The 5,582-nt window shown below is 47.8% G+C and overlaps 1 pseudogene; it reads right to left on the reverse strand.

Moving 5' to 3' along the window:
• Positions 1-404: 404 nt before the first annotated feature.
• LOC116099936 overlaps positions 405-5,582 on the reverse strand; it is a 37,220-nt pseudogene continuing 32,042 nt past the window's right edge.

Genomic DNA, 5,582 nt, shown 5'->3' on the forward strand with positions numbered 1-5,582 from the left:
GCAATCTAGGCACTATCTGGACCAGAACATAAAAGTCATGGTTGTTATTTAGAATCTCTAAACTTATTCAAGTTGTAATCCCTGAGGCACAGGCCCACCAGCTGTCTAAGGGCAGGAGGATGTACCCAGTTAGATTCTTTATCAGAGGGTGTGAACTATTACACAGATGTTGATGGGTTTGTGGGACCTGACCCACACAAAGGCCTTTTCTAGTAACAGCTGACAGAGTTAGGTGGACTTGTTGATTGTTCCACCTGCAATGGGAGGCTTCTAAAGACATGGTAGGAGTACCAACACATGCAAAACCCTTATAGTAAGGGTGTGCCACATCATAACACAGCCAACACTTTTTAGATATCTCAGGGTTCATGGCATTTAGTACTCTGAAGGCACTAGTTAGCACATTAAGGAGACAGTTGATACCCAGATCGGATTCTGGAAGCTGTGCTGGTAGGGCCTCTAGAGATAGTATAGTGGTCCCTAATGCAGTAGTTGGAGTGGCTGTTCCCGTTTTGGGAACAATCTGGGGAAGGGACCGTGAAGAATTTAGAGGGGGACAGAGAGGGCTCAAGGCTGAATTCAGGCCTAGCAGAGTATAAGAGGTTTCTATCTTGAGCTTAACGGTAAATATCAGCCCATTGTCATATTTTTCCTTATAAAATATAAGACCCCACATATAAATGGTTGTCCACCCAGTTGCCCACTTCCCTGGCACTGTAAAAGTAATATGGAGTGGGTGGCACCAGGTCTCACACTCCAAATGGTATATCCACTCTGGTTTTCCTGCCTCATGATGGCTATAGTTGGCGGTCATCTTTATATAGTCCCAACTGGAAGATGGCTTCCAGTATGTATCACCCGAGGACTCACAGCCCCAATTTTTGCAGAATCAGCCTCCATATGTTGGATTAAGGGAATGCTTTTGGTGGAGTCCTGGCAAACATAAAAAGTCAGGGTATGGAGTTGACTCCTCTGACTCACATGTCTGCACCCCCCATGGGTCTAGCCCATGTCAGCCAGGAGGAGAGGGCACTTTAGGAGCAGGCATGTTGGGATTGTTATATCCTTCCATATCCCAGTTAGCTGGTGCCCCAAAGGCCAGTTTGCAGACATCAGGGAACATGTCAGGCTACCAAAGGCCTGGCATAGTGACTTTAGACCTGCTCCATATTATGTCTTTGTGTCTAGTAATTACCATCCAAGTAAGGTTATGTGGCTGATGAGGGCTAACACTGGATGGGCTCAAGGGAAGGAAACTAAGATACAGTACCATGACCAGTGAAAGTCCCATTTTTGACTATCTTGAACTTCAGCGGGTTGTCAGTAGTCTGTGTTCTCCAGGGGAGAAGTGGAGCCGGTTTAATGTGTGATGTGTGGATCCATGGTGTAAGCCCGTCTACTTTCACCGCAGTTGGGGTGGTTAGCAGGACAAAGTACTTTCCAGTGAAGCTCAAGCATCTGGGCTCAGTGTCATCATAGGTAGACTGTGTCTCCGACCTAGAACAAATGTGATGTCTCAGGAGTCCCCGGCTCACAGGTGGCTGCCAGCTGCCACCAAACTTCTTTTGGTACCACCTGCAGCCCTTTCAATCTGGCATACAAATCATTATTACTATGACAGGTTGGCTCAACAATGTCCCCTAGTAGAATTAGGGGCTCAGGGGTCCCATACAGGATCTCAAAGGGGGTCAAACTGAAGCGGGAAGGGGTATTTCTAACCCTGAACAGGGCCAGACGTAGGAGCACCACCCAGTTTGTGCTAGACTCTATGGTCCATTTTGCCAGGGTCTCTTTTAGACTTCTGTTAGCCCTCTCTATCTGTCCTGAACTCTGAGGTCTATAAATGCAATGAAGTTTCCAATCGACCTCCAAATACTTGGTCACTCCCTGACTTACCCTGGCAACGAAGGCCAGGCCATTATCAGATCCGATTACCTTGGGCACTCCAAATTGGGGAAAAATTTCTTCTAGCATCTTCTTCACTGCTACCATTGCGGTCTCTTGCTTGGTAGGAAAGGAAGGCCTCCACCCATCCTGAGAAGGTATCTATAAGAACTAGAAGATATTTGTAGCCATATTTGCCTGGTTTTATCTCCATAAAGTCTACTTCCCAGTAGACTCCTGGCTGGTCCCCTCAGGACAGTTTACTGGGGTCAGTCTTGTTTCTGCAAACGTTCACCTTCTGACAGCGTATACAGTTGTGAACCACCTGCTCTACTAGGTGTTTTAGTCCTGGAATATGATATTTAGACTTCAAGGCAGTTTGTATTAACTTGCTTACCCCTAGATGGGCCCATTGGTGCATCTGTTTTATCATTGCTTTTGCCTGTTCTCGTGGTAGTATTCTCTTACCTGATGGGGTCATCCAGACCCCCTTTTTCTGGTCAAAACAATTTTCAGGATCCTTTGAGATGACCACCAGGTCTTCAGCAGTGTACTGGAACTTGAGTTCAGGCAATTCGGACTCTCTGACCACCATTACCTTGGTTGCTCTAGAAGCTGCCGCCTTAGCTTCTCAATCTGCCAAATTATTCCCACAAGCTATAAAGGAATCACCCTTTTGGTGGCCCAGACAGTGAATAATACTCACTTTTACTGGCTTGTATAAGGCTTTTAGAAGTGCCACGATCTCAGGCTTGTTCTTGATTTCTTTTCCTCCTGAGGTCAGTAATCCCTGCTGCTGGTAGATGGTGCCATGAACATGGGCTGTAGTGAAGGCGTATCTGCTGTCTGTGTATATGTTGACCTTTTTGCCTTCTCCTAGTTCAAGAGCTTTTGTGAGGGCAATGAGCTCGGCTTTCTGAGCAGAGGTTCCCTCTGGCAGAGTTTGTGCCCATACAACCTGTTGTCCATCCACCACAGCCGCAACTGCTCTCCTCTGCCCCTTTTCTAGGTAACTGCTCCCATCCGTGAAGCAAGACTTCTCTGCATCGGCCGAGGGCCAGCTAGACAGGTCTTTGTGCCAGCCGTGTGCCTTAGCAAGCACTTGCTGACAGTTATGGATGGGAGGTTCAAGATCAGGGTCTGGGAGAAGGGTGGCTGGATTTAGACCAGTGGGGAGTGCAAACGTGATCCTGTCAGAATTGAGTAGCAGTCTGATAATGAGTCATTCGGGCATTAGTGAGCCATCGATGGAGGATGGGGGGCTGGCAGACCATACTCTCTAGGGTGTGTGGAGTGGATATTACCAGATCTTGTCCCTGAGTCAATTTATCAGTGTCTTTAACCAACACTGCAACCACGGCCACAATCCTCAGATAGGCAGGCCACCTGGAGGCCACAGGGCCTAACTTTTTTGAGAGATAGGCCACCAGCCTCTTCCATGGTCCCAGTTTTTGGGTCAGGACCCCTTTTGCTATGCCCTTGTTCTCTGCCACATACAGATGGAATGGTTTAGTCACATCAGGGAGACCCAGGGCAGGGTCTGACATGAGGGCCATTTTTATGGCATCAAAAGCCTCCTGCTCTTTTTTCTCCCCACACAAATGGCTGCTTATTCTCAGTGAGGGAATAGAGAGGGACTGCTATCTCGGCGAACCTGGGTATCCACAGGCAACAGAAGCCGGCTGTGCCCAGGGACTCTCTAACCTGTTTTTGACTCGTGGGTGGTGGGATGTGAAACACAATTTCTTTCCTGGTGTCTGATAGCCATCTCTTCCCTTCTCTGAGCAAACGCCCCAGGTAATTGACCTTCTGACGGCATATCTGGGCTTTCTTGGCTGAGGCACGATAGCCTAACTCTCCCAGTTCCACGAGTAGACATTTGGTCCCTTCTAAATACGGTGCCTTGCTGGACACAGCAATCAGAGGTCTTAAAGGAGAGTTATCTGGGGATTGGATGTTCAAAAGGCCTCTAGGTCCTGATGTAGGACCTCATCAAAAATAGTGAGGGAGTTCTTGAAACCCTGGGGCAAACGGGTCCATGTGAGCTGGCCCATTATGCCCGACTCCATGTCTTTCCATTCAAAGGCAAAGTACTCTTGGCTCTTAGGGGCCAGTGATAGGCAAAAGAAGGCATCTTTGAGGTCCAGTACAGTATATCAGATCCTGGAGGGGGGCAAAGAACTCAAAAGGTTATACGGGTTAGGAACCGTAGGGTGGAGGTGGAACACCCATTTGTTTACTTCCCTGAGGTCCTGGACAGGTCGATAATCATTGGATCCTGGCTTTCATACTGGAAGGAGGGGAGTATTCCATGTGGACTAGCACCTCTGCAGGATCCCCAGTTGGAGGAAGCATAGGATGTGGGGCTAGATCCCATCTCAGGCTTCTTTGGACATAGGATACTAGCAAACGGTTGCTGGGCTGGCCTGGGCCTTCAGCTCCACATGGACCAGAGACTGGTTCTTAGCTCTTCCCATTCCTGCTGTCTCAGCCCAAGCCTGTAGGAAGTTTTATAACCACCAATCTGTATCTTCAGGCCTGCAATCTTTATTCTCAAAGAGCTGGTACTCATCTTCTAGTTTCATAGTCAGAACCAGGATGGGTTCTCCCTGCTGGCCCCTGAGCTGGGGTCCCTCTGGGAGGAAATGGATCTGTCCTCCCATCTTAGTGAGAAGGTCTCCCCTAATAAGGGGCAAGGGCATTCTGGAATGACAATGAACGAGTAGGATACCCGGCCCACGCCTAGGTCCACTGTTCTTTGGGTGGTCCATGAGTATTGTTTGTTGCCAGTGGCCCCTTGTACCCAGGACTTCTTTTGGGAAATTGGCCCATCCAATTGTAAGAGGACCGAATAATCTGCCCCCGTATCCACCAGAAACTGAGTGAGTTTTCCCTCCACGGTAAGGGTTACCCTGGGTTCAGGGAGGGGATCCAAACCCTGCCCCCTCTATTCACTGTCACTGTTCTCTGGAATGGCCAGCACTTTAGGTCTTGCCAGTTTTCTGTCTGAAACATGGGACCCCTTTTTCTTCTTTTTGGGGCATTCTCTCATCCAGTGCCTCTTTACTTTACAGTAAGCACATTGATCCCTGGCCAGAGGCTCTCTTCGGTTGCCAGGTACTATCTTATTAAATTCCCTAGCTTCTCCTACTACTGTGGCCAAGATTCTATGAAGATTCCTTCCCTATCTCTTTTCTTTCTTTAATTCTCTAACATCCTATTCTTTCTGTTTCTTATCTTTCTTCTCTTCTCTCGGTTATAAAATACTTTCTCAGCCACCTGCACTAACTCTCTCAAAGACTTATCTTGTAACCCATCTAGTTTCTGTAACTTTTTCCTGATATCTCAGCTTGACTGATCAATAAAAGCAACTGCAACAGTAACCATATGTTCCTCACTGCTGGGATCATAAAGAGTGAACTGGTGGTAGGCCTCCATGAGCCTCTCTAAGAAAGCTGAGGGAGTCTCATTCGGCCTCTGTATCACCTCTCTTACCTTTGCCAAATTAGTAGGGCATCTTGTTGCCCCCTTGAGACCTGTCAAGAGAGCTTGGCAGAAAACTTTCAGGTTCTCTCTACCTTCAGGTGTGTTGTAGCCCCAGTCTGGTCTAGTCAGTGAAAAACCCACATCAATACAATAAATTTATGAAATTCTTAGGTAAATGGATGGATCTGGAGAATATCATCCTGAGTGAGGTA

This window comes from Mastomys coucha, unplaced genomic scaffold (genome assembly GCF_008632895.1).
Source record: "Mastomys coucha isolate ucsf_1 unplaced genomic scaffold, UCSF_Mcou_1 pScaffold20, whole genome shotgun sequence".
Classification (NCBI taxonomy): domain Eukaryota; kingdom Metazoa; phylum Chordata; class Mammalia; order Rodentia; family Muridae; genus Mastomys; species Mastomys coucha.